The 24225-nt window shown below is 41.2% G+C and overlaps 1 protein-coding gene across 3 annotated transcripts in view; it reads left to right on the top strand.

The window, feature by feature from the left end:
• TTC28 (tetratricopeptide repeat domain 28) overlaps positions 1 to 24225 on the top strand; it is a 115090-nt gene that overhangs the window by 2926 nt on the left and 87939 nt on the right. The window lies entirely within an intron of this gene.

The following is a 24225-nucleotide window of genomic DNA, read 5'->3' as shown; positions in this document are numbered from 1 at the left end:
CTTATGTTTTAGAAGAGAATGAAAATTTTTTGCCAAACTCTGTTTGTCATTAATTTTTCAACTCCACAATGAGGGTAACTGTTGGCTTAAGACATCTGTATCTACAATTTGAGACCATTCACTGCCACTGTCTTCATTCTGTGTCATGAATTTGTGTTGGTTTGGTGAGGACTGGTTGCTTTAGTTGCTGAATCTGACTGTGCCAGTCTCATCCCAGGGCGTTTCTCCAGTCAGTGTTGTTTTTCAAGCCTTCTCTGTCTTGTTTCTTCCCTTATGAATTTGTTAATTTCTCTTCATGTGCTTTTTCTTATTCTTTCTTATTCTTTTCCTTGGTTTTCCTGGTTTTCCAAATAATTTATTTAATTATCAGCTTTTTTTTTTCCTAGACACCTGGAGTCCTATCACTGGTCCCCACAGAGCAGAGACCAGTGCCTGCCCATCCTCTTCCCCTCAGGAGGAAGTTGTAACTGCACTGAGGTCTCCCCTTATTTTTGTCCCTCTTCCCACTTTACTAACAAGTAAATAAGGTGGTCACCCTGCACCCTGATCAGTGTGTGAATAAGGAAAAGTGTACTTTGGGGACTAATTAACTAGTCTGGTATGTTTTGAACACAAACATTTCACATTGGATTAAATATCTGATACCAGAAAACAGGCAGTGGTGTTTTTAAGCTTAGAGGAGGTGCAGGTGATTGGGTGTCAGTGAGGCTGGGTTTGCAGTGTCTCTGCATAGTACAGGCATGTTTATTTTCCTAAGTGTGTGTGTGTGTAACTTGTCAGCGTGAGACAACAGGAGGGCTCTGTCTGAAGTTGAAAACTTAAGTTACATATTTCAATATCAAAGTTGCTTTACAGATTTTTTTAAAAAAATTGATTTTTATTGATAGGGAAGAACTGGGAAGATTGAAACTTCCATATACAAAGTCTAAGCGAGTTTATTAATTAGCCAGAAGAGGGAGCTTAGACAGGGACAGCTGGTATTTGGTTTGAAAGGCCTAAGTTTTAAATACAGAACCTGACTTCCTTTCACTTAGGAAGCTGAACAATTAATTTGAATGAAAGTTTTTTGAGACTTGTACTATTAAATGTAAATTTCTTTGTTTCCTTTCCTCCTTTATCTTGGGTATGTAGTTTGTTAATTCTTGCCTTTTTTAAAAAAATTATCAGCATTTACAATGATAATGGGAAATATGACAATCTTATATGTGTTTGAAATAAATATATTTTCCTTCTTTAACTAGGCCAATGAGTTAAGCTGATTTTTTTCTTCAGAGGATGGCAGTCAAAAACAAAACAAAAACTGTTGTGAAACAAAGCTGTGAAAGGAGACAGTGTAGAAAGTGAGAAAATGGTTGTTCTTGCTTTCATGCTTTCAAACGCAGTTGTGTATAACTTTGAATTTTCATACATCTTATATTAATTTTCATACAACTTATATTTCCAGTTAAGGTCTTGAGTTAATTTAGGTTCTCATCCCCCATCTTCCTCCCTCCAGCCCAGTTCTCTCAAGATACTTTTTCATCTTTTTTTTTTTTTTCTTTAATACTTTTGAGTCCTGCAAAATCTGTGCAATGTTCCTTGAAAGTAATAGAGCTTAATTTCCCTTCTTTCTGCTGTGGGCACACTGGTGTGCGTGTCCCCAGTGAGCTGCCCTCAGAGGTACTGCACTTAGCACTTGGCAGCTTCAGTTCAATAAAATCTGTGGCTGAAAGTCATCCTCTTAACACCCTCACCCCAAAATCTGTCTTTAAAGCATTAATTAGCGTGGAGTAATAAGCAGGTGTGTTTATAGAAATGCATCTGCTTATCTATGCAACTCCAGACATGAAGGATGAGGAAGCCATTGCAGGCAGAAACATCAGGTCTCTTGCAGACCAGAATAACTTGCTGTGTGTGGGTGGAAAGTGTTTGTTACAACAGTATATAAACCTGTTTGTGGTGTTTGTCTGAGAGGGCTGGCTTGTGATTCCTGCTATTTGAAAAATATTTTGTGTACATATCACTGAGAAATGCAAAGATAACACAATATTTCAGGAATTATGTTGTGTTTTGGGAAAACACAAATAGAGGCAAATCAGATCAGGCTCATTTTGTTCTTTGATTTCCCACTGAACAGTTTTCTTTGTTTTGCTGTTGATCATACTCTAGAAAATTTTTATTCTATTTCTCTTCACAGCCGTGCAGCCTTAGGCATGGTATGTGAAAATGGAGGGATATATATTCTGTCACTCTGACACCTGAACAGTCTTTCCTTAGTTCTTGCTGCTTTTGAGATATTTTTAAATCTTCACATTATAGGAAAAAATATGCTGTAGCTTAAATGGTTTAATTTTGTACCTAATTCTATGCTAAAATGTAGATTTCGTTACCAGACAGAGTGCTGGTCTCAGTGCTGTGGCAGCTAATACAAAGGTATGAATGGTCTACTGCTGCTGAACAATTATTTGGGTTTTGGCATTGATTTATTGGCTTAATCTCCTGACAGAAAAGTTGTTCATTAACAGGAGATGAAATGACTTTGTCAGATTTGAATGCTTTTGGCTATCAGGACATTCTCAACCAAAGTTAAATGGAAGCAAGAACCACAAAGATGGATATTTTCAGCACTCTGAGGGGTACTTTGGTTTTATCTGATTTCTGTGTTCGGTGTGAGTAGAAGGACTGGGACTGGTGTTTGAGGAGCAGTGTTCCCTGAAAAGCACAGTGGGTTAGTGAATGAGAGGGGGCCAAGTTGGCAAACAGATTTGAAGATGAGGGTTCAGTAACAGTCTGACTCTTCAAGCCACTGAGCAGGGAAAAATGTTATTTCTTAAAACAATGCCACCTTTTCATATCAACCTGTTTAAGAGCTACAACACCTTTTAGGGAAAAGGTGAATAGTCTGGGAGAATGTAGTTGATGCAAAAGGAATGCATCCTGCATATGTAAAATCAAAGTAACTAGGAAGAATTACACCACTTTTCATCAGGCACAAGTTTCTTTTACGGTCTTTGTCTCTCTTAATTTAAAATTAGTCGTCTCAATTGAAAAATGTGGCTTTGTACTTGTAGATGGAGAAGGAATCTGAAAGGAGGAAGAAGGGGGATTGTGAGCTGTGAGGCCTTTGGGTGTTTGCAGTGCAAGAGGTGTTTAGATGTTGTCATCTAACTGTAGGGGAATTGAGCAGCATGGCTCACACTGGTATTTTGTTAAGTGACTCCAGCTGTCAGTCATGTGACCAGGCCTTTTACAAATAAAAGGGACACTTGGTCCTCTTGAAGTTCTCCTTGCACTCCTGCCCAGCTTTATAAATGTACCCTCATGTGCTCTAGCAATCTGTAGCAACCTCAGAGTTTCTCAATGAATTGCAAGCAGAGTGCCCACCCTCAGTCTCATGTAAAGGTCTTGAGCAAAGAATGTGACTTGACCACATAACTTTTTTCATGAATAGACCTCTTGTTTTTAATTTGATGAGCAAGGAACTTTCCAGTCCTGTCCTCCAGCTTACAATCTGTCTTTAATTTGCAGAAAGTTGCATTCCAGTTTTTCAGACATAAAACCGTTTAACAGACTTTTTTGACTTTGCTAGAACTTGTTCTGTTACGTTATTGTGAGATTTCTGCATTCGTTTCTGTCTTTTTGTGTCGCAGAATCAGAGCATAGTTGAAGTTGGCTGGGACTCCTGGAGATGATGTTGTGCTGCTGCTGAAGGCAGGGTCAGCTAGAGCAGGTTGTCCAGGACATTGTCTAGCCAGTTTTGAATATCTCCAAGGATAGAGACTCCACAACATGTTCCAGTGTCTGACCACCCTCACCAAAAAGTTTTTCCTTGCATTTAAATGTAATTGCCTCTTGTCCATTCGCTTCCTACCACTGACAAGAGCCTGGGTGTGTTCTCTCATTGCCCCCCATGAGGAACTGATGCCCATTAGTAGGGTCTCACTTCACTGCAACCTTCCCTTCCCCAGGTTAATCTGGAGGTGGACCCAGCACAGCTGCACACTCTGCAAACTTTCAAAGGTCAGGCAGGGAGTCTGGGAAATATTGTTTAACCCAGGACCCAGGTCCCAATCTGGTGATGATCCTTTTCTCTGTGTCAGGTGTTTTTCCAATTAGATATTTAGAAAATGAGCATCATGTAATTTTTTGACAGCTTTATGGAGTTAATGTTTTTCCCAATACTTAAGTTCACTGGAGAAGTATTCCATTACCTTCTGCCATGGTTGTGGCATTGCTCAGAGGAAAGCTGCTGTGCAGGTAAGATGTAGATGTTCTTCTTTCCCTCAATTCATAAAATTGCAGAGCAGTAGCAGTACAAGATGGGAACGGGGGGGTGGGGACACAGTGGATGGATGACACTGTAGTTATGTCATCCTCAAAAAAAAAATATTTTCACTTGTAAGGCTTGTCTTTTCTTAAGTAAATATACAGGAAAAATTGCTCCTTTCTAAGAAATTGGCTTACTGCCTTAGAATTTAAGAACCTCACAAAGGTACTTGAGTGTCAACATCCAACAAATCAACACAATTTTTTTCAGGCACTTACTGTAGGGTTTCATTATTCCTTTCTTTGTTTTCTGGAACTCTTTTGTATATGGAATAAAACAACTTAAAATTTTCTTTTATGGAATCGAATTGCAATTTTTCTTCTTGGTCTAAATGCTTTAATGTAAATTTCTCTCCTGGAAGGTGCTAGTTTTTTACTCCACAGTATTCTTGTCACTGAAACTAGTTATGGTGTTATGCAGAAATGGTATAGTGTCTTTCATTCCTCATATGTCTGAATATCTAAAGCACAAATGCAGAAATAATTCTGGATTTCAGAAATGAGGCTTGATCTGCAAGGGTGTTACTTAAGAAAATGTATCCTGTTACCTGCTCATTGAGATTTGAGCACATTGCATCTGGATAGCATTTTAAGAAATTTGGACTGTCTTCATTTATTTACACAATATGGATTTGGTACCCCATAGTTTTAGGCTAAAACCTTGGCATGTATTGGTACCTCTTTTTCTCATCTCCCTAAACCCTGAGGAGTTGGTCGCCAGATGATTTTTCTGATCAGTTTTCAGCTTTTCAGTGATTTGTTTTTTCCGTTTTATTATTCTCAAAAATGAGATCTATATTCCTTGGTTTTACTCAGCGTACAAGGATTGGGCTTCCTCATCTTGGAGATTAATTTCTTTGCCAATGTGATCATAGTGGCAGTCCAGTCTGAAGCTGTGAAATTGTGGAGGGCTGGAGTGAAGTGTGGAGTGATGAGCGAAGCACATGAGAGGGCGCTCTGTGCTCGGGGGTTCTGCAGGGACTGGGATCTCGTTTCAGCCCTGTGCGTGTGTTCGCCTTTTTTAGATAATTCTGAATGGTATTTCGTTAATTTCTTTCCACAGTCTGTACTGTCCGTGCTGCCTTTTCTGTTTGTTTGACAGCAGGATGGGGGGGGCTGGCGTGGCAGTGCTCACAGCTCTGGCTCCTGAGGCTGCAGTGGGTGTCACTGATGCTCAGCAGCACAAGGAGAGCTGCTGTTCTGAGTTGTGCTTTCTGGACTGGTTTGCTTTACACTCACGTTGTCAATACACATTTGGGTTTCTTTGAGTTTTAATTATTTGCTCTATTTTTGTTAACCTACTGCCTATAAGCCCCTTATTCCCATTTATTTTTCCTTTTGCTGTATTTATATTACGAGCTGCTTTTATTAATCAGATCACCAACAACCGTGTCTTACATGTTTTTGGTTTTGTTCTGCAGCTAATAGTCCTGTTAGGCTTTGCTATCCTAGATTTGTCCCAGCTCTCTGAATTGATGCTGTAGTTCTGGTTGCCCAAGGACTAGAATTTGAGCAGCACAAGGGAGACTGCCTAGGATGTAGATTATAAGGACTGCAGCGAGCTCTCCTCTCCTTTGAGAGCTGCCCATAGGTGTCTGTGTGGCAATAAAGAGCACAAGGGGATTTGAGGGGATTCAAGGATGCGGGACCTGTTTTTTTATAAAAGACAGGAATGCTCTTGGATACCTGCATTTCTTGTTTGGGTGTACAGGCTGATATGTCATGGCATGTTTGGACATCACTGGGTCCTCACCACAGACCTGTAACCTCGACCAATCTCTGAGGAAATTAAATGAAATGGAGAGTTTGGGAGAACAAGCAGACAGGAAAAAATACTAAAAATGGAGAAAGCAGGAAATTGCCTTGACTAGCAAGTCAGTGGGAAGCACTGAAGGATACCATTTACACAGTGTGCTGCACTGTGCCAAGGGCAAGAAAACCCAACCAATTAGTGGGGGCTTTGCTGAGAGCTACCTGACAGCTGAATATGTCCGTGGCTTCACGTTTTGCCTTCCTGGCCTCTCAGTGCCAGCAGGGGTTTGTTGAGGTCACGTTGCTCCTGCCATCTCAGCTCCCTGTAGCCCAGTCAGATGTGAAGTGTCTGTGGTCGTGTACAAGTAGGAAATGCAGCACAGGGATAATTGCTGCATTAAGCACTGGCATTTTCTGAGACAAGAGCATGATGACAGTTCAAACTAATGAAAATAGGGAAGAGATTTGTAGCCATTCTTTTTATTTCTATAAAAAGATTGTTGTCTGAGTCACTGCTCTGTTTGTTTCTGAGGGCACTGAGGTCTGAACTGTTGAACAAAGCAGGTGATGTTTCCCTTTTGCATCTTTGTACATGATCTCTCCTTTGCTCCAAAGGGAAAATTATAAAGCCCCTTCCATTATATGGAACAACAGAAATAAATTACTGATAGTTTTGCTATTATACACTAATAGAGCATTTGCCCCATAAGTTTAAATGAAAGGTTGAACAGTACTGTAATTTCTGTCATATAGACACTCTAGTTTCAATTTTATTTTCTGGATTTAAGTTAGTTTTGAACTCTTTCCTTCTTCCCTTCGGTCTGGAATGTCAAATTTCTGTCCTGGAAATCAAATAACTGAATTTCTCTAGAAGTTATTAGAAGTCTATCATAAATACAAGATTTTTATGCTCTTCAGTGCAGTTATTTTTGTAATTTCTGATGACTTTTCCAGAAGTTGGCAGTGGTATGCAAATTCCTGTATTGCTTTTTTCATTCTAAGGCTGTTGAGGAGCCAGCTCATAGAAATAATAGGTCATATGAATATTGATGTATATAAAAAGTATAATAAAGGCAGCCTTTTCCTTAGTATCCAGTATTTGAGACTGTTGTCCCCCGGCTGTGTATGTGATGGTTTTTGTTAGTCTTGCCAGGGGCATTGGTCTGTTCCATGTCCTTGATAGGCCTGTAAATGAAAACTATTCCTTTGTTTTTTCTTGTGTTAGATCTAATACAGTGCTCACTTCCCCTGGTGGAAAACCTATTTTTTATTTGGACAAATGTTAAATTTATGGTTTTATGATTCATTTTTAATGGACTTCTTCAAAGATGTATACCAAGCCCTAGATATTCTGGATGCTAACAAAGGGAGAATGTATTTCGATGAAACCGTTGTTAATAGAGGCTCATCTCATATGGGAACTGGAAAGAAACCTTCTTGAAACACTGCATTAAATATGTACTTTGGGCATAATTTTCCATCCTTTTTCAGGGTGAAAAAGGAGGTTTAATTTTTGCCATGGGTTTGCAGGCTTCTGTCCTTCACAAACAAAACATAAAAAGCGGTGCAAGACCGAGCAGAAAGAGGATTGTGAGTTATTGTACAAAATACTTAAGCAAGATGATTTTATGAACCCACATCCTCCCAAGCACTAGGTCAGATGTATCACAGAATCATAGAATCATACATAGCCTTCTGCCTCTTAGACACTGTTCCCTTCGGCTAAGAGGTGGTGTTGCCTCTTCTTCCATGACAAGTGCCGTGCAGGATCAGACTGAAGGGCCTCATTGTGGAGTTTAAGCTCTGCTGTGTATGAGATGTTTAAGGAAACAGGAATGTTTTCCTAGCAAACATGTCTGACAGGAGCCAGAGATTCAGGGGCTTTCTCTCCCAGAGGTTACACCTGAGCTGTTGTGTCTGTGTTATCACTGACGGACTTCTCCTCAAGAACTGAATTTCTAAGCCCATATGTCCAGTAGAACCATACCATCTAGTAGAATTCAGTTTCGTGGTTTCTCTAAATGTGTGAAAAAGCTAGTAAAACGTGGTTTTATTTCTGTTGCCATGGTAACATTGAGGTTGTGTTTGCTGGACAGCTCCCCCGTGAGTTGGGCAGAGCATGACTGGGTCCTGCCTCGCTCCATTGCACTTTCGGAATAACTCAGGACAGGAATTCTGGACAGATTCTCTTTTTAAAATTTTCTTGTTATTTTTTCTTGGTTCATAAGTCAGTCTTCATTGGTCCAAAATACAAAATAATGGTTCTCATTTGCTTTTCTTTTACCGGATGAGTGGGAGCTGGAGAACAATCTTAGACTTTGTTGTAAGTGTAACCTTTAACCTCCCTCAGTTATCAGTCAGGAATATCTATAAACTTCTTGATTAGCTTTTGGTTTTCGTTGCTTGGGCATCTTGTTTTGACCCTGATAGCTCTCCTGCAGTGAACCACAGTGTTACTGGAGGTTTGTAGTCACTAATAGCGATTTATTTTAATTGCCCTGAATCCTCTCCCATGCCTTTAGAGATACGTGTCAAGCTTCAAGGCCTCTTACTCATTTAAATGTTTGCTGGGAACACGGACTAGTAGTCTCATTCCCGAGAATTCAGATGTGTGATGTGCTCATGTTTATTTTATGGTGATACATCTCTCTGAGTTGCCATTGTTACCAGGCTGTGCTAGGAAATTACTTTTTATCACTGGTAGGGTGGATAGAAAATGCGTGCAACTGTATTTCAGGGAGTAAATTTTTCATGATTATAGCCCATGGGTACTAAATAAAAAATGTCAGCTTCTTGGATTCGGTTGCACTATAAAAATGTGCCTAGAAATAATGGCTTCTGTGACTGTTTGGGAAAGGACAGCTACAGCACTGAGCCCTCCTAGGCTTAAAGCAGAAAATATGTGCACTTAGCTCAGAGGGAAATGTTTGGTATTGCAAGGTACAGTTACTGGGGCCTTGGAAAGCTGTAATGGAATAGGGAATGCAGCAGGAAAGGAATGTGAATAAGAGGAGTGTGTATAGTAAACATAGCTTTTTAAAGAGCCTAAATTAGTGTTTCAGTGAACAAAAAAGAAATCGGTTGCCTGTATGATTTCATGCCCTCCCACATTTGTTCTGCTTGATCTCACACTTGGGCTGCAGCACAGAGGGAGGATACTGATCCTGGAGTCTGCAGAGAGAGCAGCAGTGAGCACTGAGCTCTTAGTTAATGATCTAAACCAGCAACTCAGTCCTGGCTCAGACACATCCATTGTCTCTTATGCTCTCACACAATTTCTCCTCCCAAATCCTAACGCTTTTATTCTTCTTTTTTCTTCTGTGTCCCCACACAAAATTGTGCTTAAACTAGACCAAGAAAAATCACAGAAAAGTAATTTTTATTGTTGGCAATTTAGAGTGCTCAGTACTGTTAAGTGCAGTGATAAATCATATCTGGAACTATAAATATTTTTATGCATTTGTAAATATGTTGCACATTATGTTGGTTTTTGGTTGGTGCTTAATAAAAATAGGGAAATCTAAAATTTGTATGAAAATACCCATCTGTATTTCACTAATTAAAATTTTACTGTAGCTTCTGTGAATTCGTGTTTTATAAAATCGCACAATAGAACAGAAAGGAGCAACTTGAATGTAGCATCTACAGCTCTCCATTCTGTTAATATGAGAAGAAGCCAGTTTTGCCAGGAAGGTAAGTGTGGTGAGCTCACTGGTCTTTCAGATGCAGAGGCCTCTGAAGGGCTTTTATGTACATTTAACTGAATTTTTTGCTTTCTATCACAGTCAAGAAGGTGATGTTTAAGTTTTGCTTTACATGCCTCTGAGAATGTCTGTATACATTGGTACAACCCCCCAAAATCTTAACAGTACCACATACAGAAAGTTTGTTACCTGTTTATTTCCCTTACTTTGGGGTTGCCCAAATCCCTTGGTGTCTGAAGGAAACCCTGTCCTCTTCAGTTGAATCGAGACCAAAGGATAGTTGGGAAGCAGTGTCCTTGTTAGGACTACAGAAGTGAACAGCAGCATTGTTCAAATATTCCCACTTTCAATATTGTGTAGCCTTCAGGTTTAGCCTGAGACTATATTGGAGAAACTGGCTCTGAAGGTGAGGTACTCACAGTTGTGTGGGAACTTCATCTACTGTTTTTTAATGAGGTGGCAATAATAAGGGTGGAGAAACACATACTCCTCGTGATCTGGAGGTACAAGGATTTTATTGTTGGTAATACACAGGAACCAGGCAGAAGAAAATTTTTTTACCCTTGAAATATTTCCCAACTGCTAAATATCTAAAAGCCCTTTGAACAATATCTAATGGGTTTTTATTTTACCTGAAAACAAATAAGAGAATATGAATATTTCTCTGCTAATGTAGGGAAAGCTAAATTTGCAGTCAAGAATTTGAGCAGATGTCCAAAACAACTGTTTTTTATGAGATAAAGCACCCCCAGTCACTTGCACCAACAAAAGTTGTTTTGTTTTTTATTCCCTGCTCACAAAAATTAACCATCTGCTCATTAGAAGTGTTACAAATGGAAGAGTGAAATGGGGCTGGTATGGCTTGCAGCTTTCTGGCAGCTGGTGAGAGATGTAAGTAGTGTTTGGTACTACTTTTTGTATAATCACAGACTGGTTTGGGTTGGAGGGGAACTTAAAGCTCATCTCATTCCACCCCCTACCATGGGCAGGGACACCTTCCACTGTCCCAGGTTGCTCCAAGCCCTGTCCAACCTGGCCTTGGACACTTCCAGGGATGGGGCAGCCACAGCTTCTCTGGGCAACCTGTGCCAGGGCCTCACCACCCTCACAGGGAAAAATCATGAAAAGTGGCATGGAGAGGCTGATATCAGAAATAACAGAGCATGTGAGCACAATTTACATCCCAGCAATTCCTGTGGCACGTGCACAGCAAGGTCAGGAGTCTTAGTTGGGTGCCCAACATTCCCTGGCTAAGCCCTCGCTGGGGGCATCTTAGAACTGCACAAGATGACAGCTTTCAAGATGCTGCCAATAAACTTTAGGCAGCTGTAGGTTAACTTGCAGTCTGCTTTCCAAATATGTTTCATATATCTTTGGAGTCAAATATCTCTTCAAGATGTTCTGAAAAGTGAAAATCAAGGAAATACATTTCCAACTTTAGATTTTTGATACTGTTCACTGTGTGTGAACTGGGGAACTGGCTGATGCATTTCAAAGGATTAATTGAGATAATTTTTGAATTAGCTTGATTGCATTTGATTATAGACTTAGTTGGGAAATAAGAATCCTGTGAAGATTACAGTTTTTATGTAACTAAATAGTAGTTGATGCTTAATAACCCATAGTACTTGGAACATTGACACTTTTCTGAAAGATAAATATGCTAAGTAAAACTGACCTTGATTTTGAAATGAACAAGGGTAATTGCTAATAGAGAAGATGATGAATTAAGATTATCTTTTATTGAGCTTGTCCTGGCACCCCCCACAGCTGTCACAGTGGTAGCCAGGCATACAGGAAAGGAGAACACCTCTTCAGGCAGGTGGAGAAGGTGGGTAGGCACAGCTATTAAAGGACAGCCTTGTTAGCCCCCTCTATTTTTGCTGTAGCCATTCCAACAGGGTAATTAATCATCTTGGGCTATGTCTCAATCTAGGGTTGATGCACTGCATTCTAATTAAACTCATTAGTGCTCCATCTCTATGATCACAGAATAACTTTCCTTTAAACCTTCTGTAAAGACTCTGTCAGGAGTAACTTGCCAGGAAAACAAATAAAGAACTGAAATTCAGGAACATAAATTTCCTTGTATTGCTGGTACAAGTGAGGATGGATCAGAAATGTTCAGAACTCCCTGAGATGTCATTAACACAAACGGCCTTGTAAGTCAGTCTAGGAGTGCTGGGTTGTCTCTTCCTTGTTTCAGTGTCTTTTAAATCTGGTATTTCTAAGGTCTTTTAGTTTATCTGCAATTGTGATTCTCTTCATATAATGTGTTTGTTTCCCCACCAGCAGTAAAAAGGAAAATACATAATCTTGGAGGATCATATGTGACAATTAATTAATCTGAGATTTTTCCAATGGAAGAGGTAGTATAAGCAAAACATAGACATTTCAATGCAGGAAGCACTACATAGTTATGTGTATATATAATTATTAATATTAATATAAAGCAAAATATTTAGTTTAAACACTGGTCATCACTGGGAAAAAAAAGCTAAAATAATCATTATTTAATAATAATACTGGGTGAAAAGGAACTCATGGGCATTAACTGTGTCTCTGTTGTGACCTTTCCAAAAGGGCTCTGAAGTGATTGTAGCCACAATTCCTGAGAGCAGCTGCCCGGTGCCAAACCCAGCAGTTGGGCTGAGGAACCTTTAGTCAGGGCAGGCAACAGGAAAAGATGCTTTTTCATTTAGCAGCAGGGTGACTTGAAATCATGCAAATGCCCTCATTTTTCTGTTCTGGAACGTTGGTATCTGGAAACGCTCTGATGGCAAGCAAAGAAGATTTCAATGGAATCGCTGTATCTAGAAATGCAAGTACTGTCTTGGGAGAAATGGATTTATGGGCTGCTGCTGCCTCGAGCCAACGTGCCTGTTAATTTGTGATAGACGTAGCTTCTGGCTTTGTCCTGTTTCTGTGGGTAACCTTTGAGTGACCCTTGGCTGATGAGTGAGTTGGCTCTCTAGCACGTGGAACTACTTTGCATGAGAGGAAAACTGAAATTTTCGTTTTGAAACCTCAATGTGTTGCAATTTTTCTTCACCTTTTGCTGCCTTGCAGGTGACAATTAAGCCCTATTTGAGCAGAATCTGACCTAAAAGCTGTATTTTTCACCTCTGTTAGAGAAATTATTGCAGGGAAATCTTACAACTTTGTCTCTTATCGTGACTTTGTTTACTTTCCCCATCCACGGCATGGGGCTGGCCCAGTTCTAGTTCCTTCTCCATCTGAAGAACCATTGCGACGCCTTGAGGGATGGGGAAAGGGAAACTCCAGGGGTATCCCAGGGCTTTTTCAGGCCCTGAGCCTGGAGGGGAGAGGTGCTCCCCCCTCCCCCCCCCGCACGTGGCCCCATGGCCGGCAGGGAGACAGGTCACAGGACTCGGGGCGTGGAGAGCAGGCAAGAGAGAGTTTATTGTGGGGGATGTTACATTTATAGGGTTTAGGGGGATTCACAGAGTAACCAATTAGAAGTCTCAAGGGGTTTACAGGAACACCCAATCACAGGAAGAGGTTAACAAAGGCCAATGGGACACACCTCAGGACACCTTCCCAGGACATTCCTGCATGGATAACAAAGGGGGTGCTGGGAAGAAGAAGCATGTGTTTGCAAAGACACCACCAAAAGCCATTTTAAAACCTGTTTAAACCACAGTTTTCCCATATAATGCAGGTTTAATGCTACAGTTTACCAATTGCATTATTTGTACATGTACTTCCTTCTGGGTGCCTGTTTTGGGATTGATAAAAGAAGATGAAGCAGAGACCCAGTTTTGGTAAATTCCAGGGTCTAACCCTGCATCACTTCCTGACTCTAGGGCTTTCCACATCACCTATGACTGTGTTAGTCATGGCTCTTTGATCTTTCTTTAAAAGGTTTTAAAAGATTTTGGACATGAATATTTTTCAGATACTAGAATTATTTTTCTTCTGATTTGTCCTACAGTGTAAAACCTATTTTCTTAAGTGTGCCAAAGAGCTTCCGTGCTGTTGAGGCAGTGGCAAGTAATGAGTACCACACAAGATGAGACATTGATCTCATCTCCAGGGAACAATCAATCTGTACTGTGCCACCTACTATTACCCTTAGCAAAGAAAAACAAACGTAGCTTTCTTTGGGAAATACAGATTTTCCACTTCCAGGTTGTTAAAGAGTTAAAAACCCACTGTGAATAAAAGGAAAAAGGGTTGTTCTGCTGAGAAGTAACTGAGTAGTTACAGCCTTGTGCAAAGAGAAAATGTTTGCAGGCAGGATAGAACATAAGCAATTTAGGAATGATTTGAAAGCTGTTTTCAAGTAATGGGAAGTAGAATGGGTGTGAGTGGGAGAAAACGCAGCACAACAGATGAAACATCGAACAAGGTTTTGCAAGCGGAAAACTTTTTGGGCTGGAAGTTAGTGCCATTCCCCACGGGGATGCTGGGGCTCTGTTTTGGTGGTCTGTACAGTAGAGACTGAGCTTTGGCAAGCTGAGGAGTGCATGATGTCATTGGATGCAGAACACATGCACAGAGAGCCAGGAACTGCTGTTCGCGCCGCAGCACTGCCAGATGTGCGCGCTGGAACGCGCTTGGAAAAATGGAAAAACCATCTATAAAGATGCTGAGAAATGTCCTGTGCTGAGCCTGGTCTCAGCCACAGTATGTGCTGAGTACAGATATGCTCTGTGGGATTTCTCAGTCCTGGAGCCCGAGTTCTGTTCTCAGGAGCAGTCCATGTAGAATGCCTTTCCCATTTTTTTTCTGTTGTTCAGAGATGAGCTCTGAGAAGCTCCTGTTTTATCCAGAAAACATATCTAGAGCTTCTTTGTATGATTTGCACCAGAGGAGAATCCAAGGAATCCATTCACTCCAATTTCTACTTGTACTTCTATTAAGAATGGTTCCACCATGCCAGCAATTGCTCTCTATACTGGTGCACAGCTCTCTCTGCAGATTACCAACCTCCAGGAATTATTTGAATCTCTTACTCAACAATGCTTCACATGCAATAAAAACAAAGGTGGGTTTAAGGGTTTTTGTATTTCAGGGTGAAAATATGTATTTCTTTCCTAGATTTTTTGTCCCCTAGATTTTGAGGTTAACTAAGAGTATTTGTATTTGTTACAGAATGTGTTACCTTGTTATTGGTGTACAAAGACTTAAATGTAGCTTTGCTTCTTCCTTTTGCAGAGGCTCTAATTAAAGGAAGGAGGGAAGCTGCTGGAAGGCAGCAACAGGAGAATGCCTACAGAAAGTCAAATGGGACAGTGTTTCAAGCATGAGAGATTTTTTATATTTTTTTTATATTTTATGTTTACTGATGATTTGTCCTGCTAAAAGGATCATTGCTAAGAAATAATATTATAATTTTGCTGGTCTGTATACAAGACTACAAACAAGTCTCCTGTCTTAGTCACGCAGGTGAATCGCTACTCTGGAATCTTTGGAATTGTACCGTTCTGAGTGGTCTGTTTAAGGTTACTCTAATCATTGCCTCAGAGGAATGTGAGATCTGTAACTTGCTGGGAGATTAAGATTTTACACTTGTTGAGTAGAAATCGTTCTGCCGAGCTCAGAGACCGTACCACAAAAGGGATCTGGTTCCTCCTCTTTGGGCTGCCCAGGCGTTTCTGGTGAGGTCTGGTGGCGGCAGCGAGACCACAGCGCACAGTGATGCTTCTGCAGCTTGTGAACCGAGGCACCATGTTGTGTTCTGTGCCATTTTAATAAGGAGGAACACAGCCCTGCAAGTGTCACTGTGCTTGGATGGGTGTGATAAGTGCTCTCAAGACTTCAGACTCCAAGGCATAAACTTCTAACAAATGGCATCGGAAAGGAGTTTTCTTCCTCATAAATAAGATGCACGATTTGCTGTCTTCTTCATTCTGCAGAAGGAGGATCTACAAGAGGTATGTTCCCAGACTGATTGGGCTGACTTTGTTCTGTCAGAAGGAGCAAGACCCAGCAAGCTAAATGACTGATTTAATCAGCCAGGCCAGATTTAGGGAACAACTTGTCTAATATCTGGTCTGGGGTTCCTATAGCAGCTCAGTTCAGTCTAGCAACAAGAACTCCTTCTCTTTTGTTTCTTTTTTTTTTTTTAATTATTATTTGAATTGAGCCTGGAATTATTTGGAATAAACCAATATAAAACTATTTTAGTTTTAGGACATTAAAGTCATGGTTGTTAGGCCTAAGCCTTTACACAGGCTAATTAGAAGGAGAAGGATAACAGTAAGCTTCTCTGAAGTGTAAATCTGAGCTTATTGGCAGCACTTTACCTAAACTCTGATGCTTACAGAATGGTGATCAGGTAGTGATGCGGAAACCTGACAGTCACTGCATTTCTGACAGCCTGCCACGATGTCATGTAGAACAGAGCAAAAGTGTGTTCCCAGGCAGAAGAATTTATCAGCCTGATTTGTCTCTCTTTTGTCTGTCATCGCTTGTACATGGAGGATATAAAGAAGGCATCGTGTAACGGTGAAATTCAAGATCTGTAGAGTCTTTTCTGTTTCTCCTAGATCTTAATAATTCACAAAGTATTTAGGCAATTCTTCCCCTTTATTATTTTTGCTTATACCAGTCAGGTAATTCCTTCCCACACTTGCTCTTTTAATGTTTTTGACACACATTCAGAACTTGCTGTCAGAGGCACTGCATATCAGATATTTCCCACAATCTTTTTTCCGTCTATAATTACTTATTACATTTCAATTCTAATCGTGTTTTCTGCGCTGCACAGTGGCTTTTGGGGCCTGGGCGTTGGGCTGTGTGTGGGATGCCAGAGTCCTTGTTCTGAGGGCTCCAGACGTGTCAGCAGGGATGTTCTGGGAAAGCAGGTAATGTTACTCTTTCCTGTTTGCCCTGTGCCTGTGCAAAGAGTCCCTGTTTCTGAGGTATCTGCTGATAATCTCACTTTTTAAATGGCAAAATGCATGCTGGAGAAAAAGAAAGGTGAAATGAGTATGGGTGACTCTTCAAGACTGTGTTCGTACTTTTGGGTTATCTGTGGGGTCACCTCTTATAATAAATCTTTAATAAGAAAAGAGGCTAATGCAAAAATAGATTATGGAGTAAACTTCCATTTACATAACCTTGTAAAAAGTATCTAAAATCAATCTCTTATCATCAGTAAACACTTTCATGTAGATGCAGATTGCATTTTTTCTTATTTTTATTTCTTGCAAGTAGCTCACCCCTCACCTTTCCTTTCAGGCACGAATGGAAATTGCTGCATGGTTTGCTCCTTCTGTTTCTCTGTGTAGAAAAATTTTAGTACCTCTCTAAGCCTTATGCTCTTCCAGTGCTGGATGTTTGAGCACATGAAGGTAAATGAAGCAGCTGTGTACTTTTGTATTTTTAGGCTGGAGCCAACAGCTGTCCTTGTTATTCTTAAATGCTCTCAAAACTTTATGCTGAAAAATGCCATTGAAGTCTGGTTCTGACTAAATGTTGTGTGATGTTGCAGCATGCTGGCTTCTCTGCTGTAGGACAAAGCTGACTGAGGTCGCCTTTGTCACTGAAAGGGTTTCAAGTTTTTATTTTGAGGTTGGGAGCAGATCTGGGCTGACAGTGGTGTCAGTGATGAGGACAGTGTAAGTTAAACCTCCATCTGGACATGCTTCTTCACAGCAAGCTGCACTAGATGATTGCTGTAGGTCCCTTCCAACTGGAACTATTCTATTCTAAGAATCTTAGATGTGACTCCTCAGAGAGGCCAAATTGTCTCTGCTCCAATGAATCCAGTGTTGCTGGAGAGTTTTACAGCAGCTTAAGGTTGCTTCCGACTTCTGAAATGGTTACCTCTGACATGGCAGTGACAAGGCATTCCTCAGATTAACTGTAGCCTACAGAAAGAACTGCTCTTTGAAGAAGATTTATCTGATTTTGGTTTTAAGACCTCGGTGGCTGTGTGTCTGTAGACACTTTGTCATTGCACAGAAATTCAGATTATTCCTTTCCTCTGTTCTCTTACTTCTGCAGCAGTGAAAAGGGCAGCTGTGAGCTGCAGCACACTGTGCTTTGGGGAGAAATGGTGCTACATATGGATGAATTGTGTCACATCTCTTATTCATACAGTCCTGACTGAGAATGTGAACAGACACAAACAAAATTCCTGGTCCACATTTTACAAGGAAGTGCAGCAGTAGAACTGCCTATCATTCTAAATCAGTAAGAGAAGACTCCTCAGAGAGTTCTAAGTTCTGTTTCTGACTGTTACAGGATCTTTTACTGAGTATCTCAGGGCTCAGGAGTAGGATAACTGGTGTAACGGACCTACATTTCCACTGTGCGAAAGAGAAATTTTGAATAGACAAAACAGACCTTTTACAATACAATAGTTTTATTGTGTAGCCCTTTCAGAGGAAACAAAAAAAGAATTTTAAATGAAACTTTGCATGCGCTTCTATGATTTCTTTAAATTTAGAAAGTATGTTCTGTGTCCTGAAAAATGGGACAAATTTAATGTGCAGAGTATGTCACCAAACTCTGTAACTTCCTCCCTGCTAACCTGTGAGCTCCAGAACAGGTATTTGTTAAAGCAGTTCGTGTTTTTTTCTTTTTTGATAAATACTGTGGATTTCTGATGGACAGACTCTGTCAAGGAAGAACACCAACACTTGACTTGACTTCTTGGAGCTCTTGGCAAATGGGACAATTCATCTTATTATGCAGCTAGTTGCATTTCTTACATGAAATTAATTAGCACAGTTTGTCTTTCTCTCCCAGCTCTATTTTGGTGACTAGTGACTTTGAATTATCCCTTTACTGTCCTTCCTAGGTGTTCAGACTTCACAACTTTTTTAAAGCTTATGCTTATAAGTGAACACAATATTTTTCTGTTTTGTAGTGTTGATTCTTTTTTGAATAATTATTTTTGTCTTGTTTAGTAACATACCAAGATTCAATATTTGGGATTATATGCTGGAAGTTTGACTCTGATTTATTTTATCTTTCAGTTTCTTCATGTCATTGTCAGGTGTGCGTGGAGTCCACCTCTTGGGAGAAGTGTCTGTGTGAGGATATGATTTTAAACCATAATCGAAAGGTTTCACATTTAGACTGCTTGTAGGCTTTGGGAGTTTGCTCAATTCCTCTGGTGTACTGATGGAACTGTTTCCACAGTGCTGGAGTCTCTTTAAGGGTACCACAGCCTTCTACTTTCCTGCTTGGTGTTATTTCATATTCAGACACAGAATTCCTCCATTTCAACACAAATCTTTCTTTTGAATCATTGCCTCTTCCAGCAAACCATCATCTCAGGCCTATAGTCCAAGCTACTGAGAAGAGCAAGTTTGTTTTCAGTCTCACTGCCATCTGTTTATAAGAAAATTTAACTTGCAACTGAATTTCTTGAAAGAATTCGTATAAGTATGTTTAAGGTGTACTGTGAGGAGCAGACGGAGGGGACTCAGCTGGATCTTGGGGAATAAAAGCAGCAGTGTTTTGATTCAGGAACCTCATCTGAAAAACGGTTTAAATTTGCATAGCTGTCTCCACTGAATTGATGAAACTGTCCCATTTTGGGCTAGTAAGAGCTTCTTTGAGCCTGCTGTGCCCACAGAGATGCTGGTGGTGTGAGTGCTGGCAGGTCCTGGAGTCACTGGGTAACACGTGGGAGGGGGCGAGGGAGGAAGAGCAGCTCTCCTGGTGTGAAGTTACAGGTTAGTTACAGGTGATTTATTTGGCTTGCTCTTACCTGAGACAGCAGATGGTGATGGAAATTGGCAAGGGGAGACTGGGAAAAGACCCTTCTCCAGGAGAGGACAGGTAGCAAAAAGGGTACTTTACCATGAATCTTTGCCTCCTAAGCGTTGCTCTGACCCACATATTGCCTGAATTACACTTGTCTCCATAGCAGCAGTAATTGTGCTTCCTATGGAAAAAGGGAGGGGGAAGTCATAATTAGAAGCAGGTGCCAAACGTGGTTTTCTGCTCAGGATCATGTGAGGGAAGAAATGAACCTTCTTAAGCCAATAACAGAGTCACAACAGTTTGAAAGCAAACACCTTCTGTGATGAGATGCAGTTAAAATTTAGGCTGTGTTTCCTATCCAGTGAACAACAGAAATACATTTTGCCATAGGACTATCACATAGATATTTCACAGGCACAACATCATGTTTAAATAATGCTTCTCTTGATGAATACAGTCATTACCCAGAAAATTTCTATTTGTGACAAACTTTCATCCCTAGGCTTCTTGATCTAGAAGTTCCCCACCTCTATCTCACTGGGTGCTGTAGCCTTTCTATTGCAAATAAAGAAGGATTTGCTCCCCTGTATTGATTTCTGACTGTTTTAGAATATCGACTTGAGTGTGTGCCCACGGAGAATCAGAATGCCATCATGTCCATGTGAGTTTACCCACTTATTACCCATGCTTTGTCACTGTTTGAGTGGTTACTCTGTTAATATTATACACACCTTTGTGGGGACAAGAATTCTGTTTAAATGTGTGTGCATAAATACAGCCACAATTGAGGTGCCAACAGAGACTCTCACTGTGCAGTGAAGGAAAGGATGATGGAACTGGGCACTGTGGGCACTGCTGTTCTCTCTTTTTTTTTTTCCTCCTGTTTTCCCTCCTCCAAGGCATGAAGTAGAGCTCTCATTTGGAACAGCAAAGGATGGTATAGATAATGATGCAGTGTTTGACCCTTTATTTCCTAAAGGATGTGAAATAGATGGAATTTTATAACAAGACTTAGTCCATTAATCAAAAGGGAATTGCTTAATTTTACAGCAAAAGCCTCAAATCAGGTAGAAAATACAGACATGCATTTGCATGCCTTCCAAAGATGAGTGGATTTTGATGAGTTGATTTTCCATACACGTTCCTGGCCATCTTTGCACTGCAGGCAAATCTTTGGTGGGAGTACTTGCTCCCTGTCCATGATATATGTTACAGAACCATAGAATCACAGAATGGCTTGGGTTGGAAGGGACCTTTGAAGGTCATGTAGTCTCCTCTCACTTCCCCCCAGTATTAGGCAAATACCCCTCCAAGCTAGATTGGCTTTCTGAAGGAAATACTTGGAGGTGAGTTGCTGGAAAGTGGAGTGATGAGCCACAAGGAGCAAAACATGCAGTGCAGTGTCTGTGTTCGCTGTGACCAGCACGGAAGAGAGACCTGTGCAAAAGTCCAATCCGTCAGTGCCAGCTCAGGTACTGGTTCTTGAGAGGGGACTCTGTATCAGAACAAGGTAGCCCTTATCTAGAATTAACTCATCTGACTATTTCATGATACCACTGAATAATTTGTAATTAGTAACAAGCATCCGTAATCCTTGATAATTTGGCCTGTCAGGCAACCTCCTTCCCTTGCTCTGTCTGAATGCATGAATGCAGTTGACAGTAATAAATGCTGTAGGCTTTTCCCTCATCTCTGGTTCACTTCAGTTCTGCATCTCTTTGAACTAAATTGGGCTACAACACTCTCATTAGTCTTAAGTAACCAGTTTTTCTCAGCTGCTTTTCCTGTCAGAAGTGGTATTTTCCAGAGAAGTATATCCTTATTTTTGAAAGCCCTCTCCTTGGTTTTTCAGCCTAGATTTATACCCTGTGAAAGAGCTTTTTCTGCTTGACTAAACAAAGTATTTCTGAAGCGATTTTCAGTCTTTTGAAGAGAGTCAGCTGCTGAGATGTGAACCCCAGGTAACCCAATAATGAAAATAATCCGGGCTACTTCTGTACAGCATAGAACAATCAATCTTTATTATCGAAAGAACAGGGTGAAATGCTCCAATCTAGTAGCAAACTGTAACAGGAACAAAAGGCTGATGGACCAGATGACCAGCACAATATGCAAAGACTTTGTTGGACCTTCAGTTGATTTCTCAGCCCACTGTATTCCTGCCCTTTTCTGTGTACTCCTTCAGGTGCATCTACTAATGCCAAGTGACCCAGCACCTTTATTTGAACTTTGTGCTTCTCTCTTCCTATACATGAAAGGAATGGTAGATCATGGGCCCTAAGCACCTTTAGTGTGGAAGTTGGAAGGAAATTTTGATTGTGAGTTGCACAAGAATTTGCCATAAAGTAACATCTATCGATGAGTTACCATTTGCTGATTTCTGGTAATCTAGAGCAGTGAGACTCTTTTCATACTCCAGCACACCAATTCCTGCACTTGAAGGGAGTTCTTCCTGTCATTTTGCTGGATGATTTTGTGCCAACCAGCCAAAATGCTGCCCATTATTCATTCTTAAATAGTGGAAGGAATAAAATATGTTTGTTTGTATATTTGGAAGAGCAAACTGTTCCCTGGGAGCTCCTGTCTGTGTCCTGAAGCCTAGCCCTTAGGAATCCAAATAAGGCTGTTTCTTATGGAGAAGAGGTGTCACTACCTGAGACAGGCTCTAGGAATGGGGCACAATCCTCTGTGGGCAGTGCTGGCACATGGCTCTCCAGCCACAAGCCGTAATTTGGGCCAGGGGTGCTGGGGAGGGGAAGGGAGCGCTGCTTTCAGCCAGCTCACTTCAGTGAACTGAGAGCATTTTACTCATATGGACCGATATTATCTTTTCCATAGTAGTATTACACAACTTTCCCACTGTTTCAGAGAGAGCTTTACAAAGCACTACCACTTGAATTTTCTTGGCTTTGCTGATTACTTGAGAGAATGAATTGGTTCCCTTTGAAATGGATATGAGGATTGTGTTCTTAGGATGGAGGAGATGGAAGTTGCTGCCATAAGAAGATGGTTTAAAGATTTCCTGGCAATTGAATCACTACATACTGAGAGCTTCCAACCTGGAAAGAGAAACTGGGACCGTAAAAATGAAACCAAAAATCATACTGCTTTTTCTTTAATCTTAGAGGCGTCTGATAATTCTCTGACTTTGAAAGAGTGAAGAGCGTTTCCCATTTCCTTCAAACACCAGGCATTTATACTGCCCTTATTCTGGATATTTGCTATGGCTTAAAAAATAGTGCCAACATTATTTTTTTTTTTTAATTGAGAACAAGAAAAAGAGAAATTTAAATATAGCAGAAATGCCAGGCACTGGAGTAGGAATTAAGATTAGGAGTGAAGCAGCTCACTCCTATTTGTGACAGGTATATATGCACAGCTCCTGTGTTTCTTCGTGTTAATTATCTTTACTTAGGAAGAATTTCAAAAACCTCCTGTTGATCATGTCAAAACACCACATTTTGCAATCTGTCCATGAATTCATTGAAGCTTCTTTCTGACAGCCATGTGGAGAATGCCATTGTCTGATGCTGAGAACTTATTTTCTTGACTTGAGCACCGACTGCCATTTACAGAACTCCTCAGAATTGTCAATACCAGTTTTTAAATTCATGGAAATCTCCAAGTTTCAGGGCCCACTGGCTCTGCTGTTGGTGTAATAGAAGGGCATTGCTCCACAAGACGCTAGCTCTGGGCAGTAAAACTGGTTGGAGTTGCTTTTCTGCACTGCCACACGTGTCCTTTTCAGTCCCTACTGCTTTTCAAAGCTTTGTTTTTCACTTGCATCTCTGTGCTGCCACATGCACTGCCAGTAATCCAGAGGAAAGTGTGGGAACAGAAGCATGGAATGCAGAGCCGGTGTCTGAGGGTGTAGTGCAGAACAAGATGGGACCTGCTGCAGGCAGCTTTGTGACCCAGGCTGATGTGTCCTGGGACTTGTGTCTGAGCTTTGTGTCCGTTCCAGATTATGTGCAGTCATGGAAGGGAGCGACCTCTGAGCACTGAGGTCTGAGCTGAAACACCCCCATCAGAGCTCCAGCCTCCCTGAGACCCAAGGGACAGTGTCCTTCGGGACTGAGGAACTGCCATGGAAAGAAGTGACTGTTGTATTTCCAAGGGACCATACAGGGGATATTTGTTGATCTGTGTTTTGATACTACATTTGCCATTAGGTTTATTGTTTACCTCTGCTGGTCATTTGTCACAGCAATGAAAACTACGCCTCTGCACCACTTCAGTAATATAATCCCCAGTTAAATTGTGTTGTGTTCATGCCCTATGGATTTGTAATTCTCCTGAGCCTATGTTAGTTTGTTAGAATAGTCTCAGAATCACCCCTAGAGCTCAGCCTGAAGTTTTGTGACGTTGGCATAACCTGCTCCTCGGAGATGGCCACAGTGCGTCACTGCCCAGTTCTGCCTTTAGTCTGCAGCCCCAGCACCCCGGGGGACAAATAATGCAACCACCATAAAGCTGAAACTGCACAGCCCCTCTGCCTGGGGCTGCGGCTGTCCCTGTGCCTGGGACACTGGCTGTCCCAATGTCCAGAACACCCCGGCTGTCCCCATACCTGCTGTCCCTGTCCCCATACCTGGCTGTCCCCATGCCCGGCTGTCCCCAGCCTCATGCACAACTGTCCCTGTCCCCATACCCAGCTATCCCCGTACCCGCTGTCCCCATACCCGGCTGTGCTCATGCCCGCTGTCCCTGTCCCTATACCTGGCTGTCCCCATCCCCATACCCGCTGTCCCTGTCCCCATACCCGTTGTCCCCA

This window comes from Corapipo altera, unplaced genomic scaffold (assembly GCF_003945725.1).
Source record: "Corapipo altera isolate COAL_440 unplaced genomic scaffold, ASM394572v1 67, whole genome shotgun sequence".
NCBI lineage: Eukaryota > Metazoa > Chordata > Aves > Passeriformes > Pipridae > Corapipo > Corapipo altera.
This window is presented reverse-complemented; position numbering and strand designations above follow the sequence as displayed.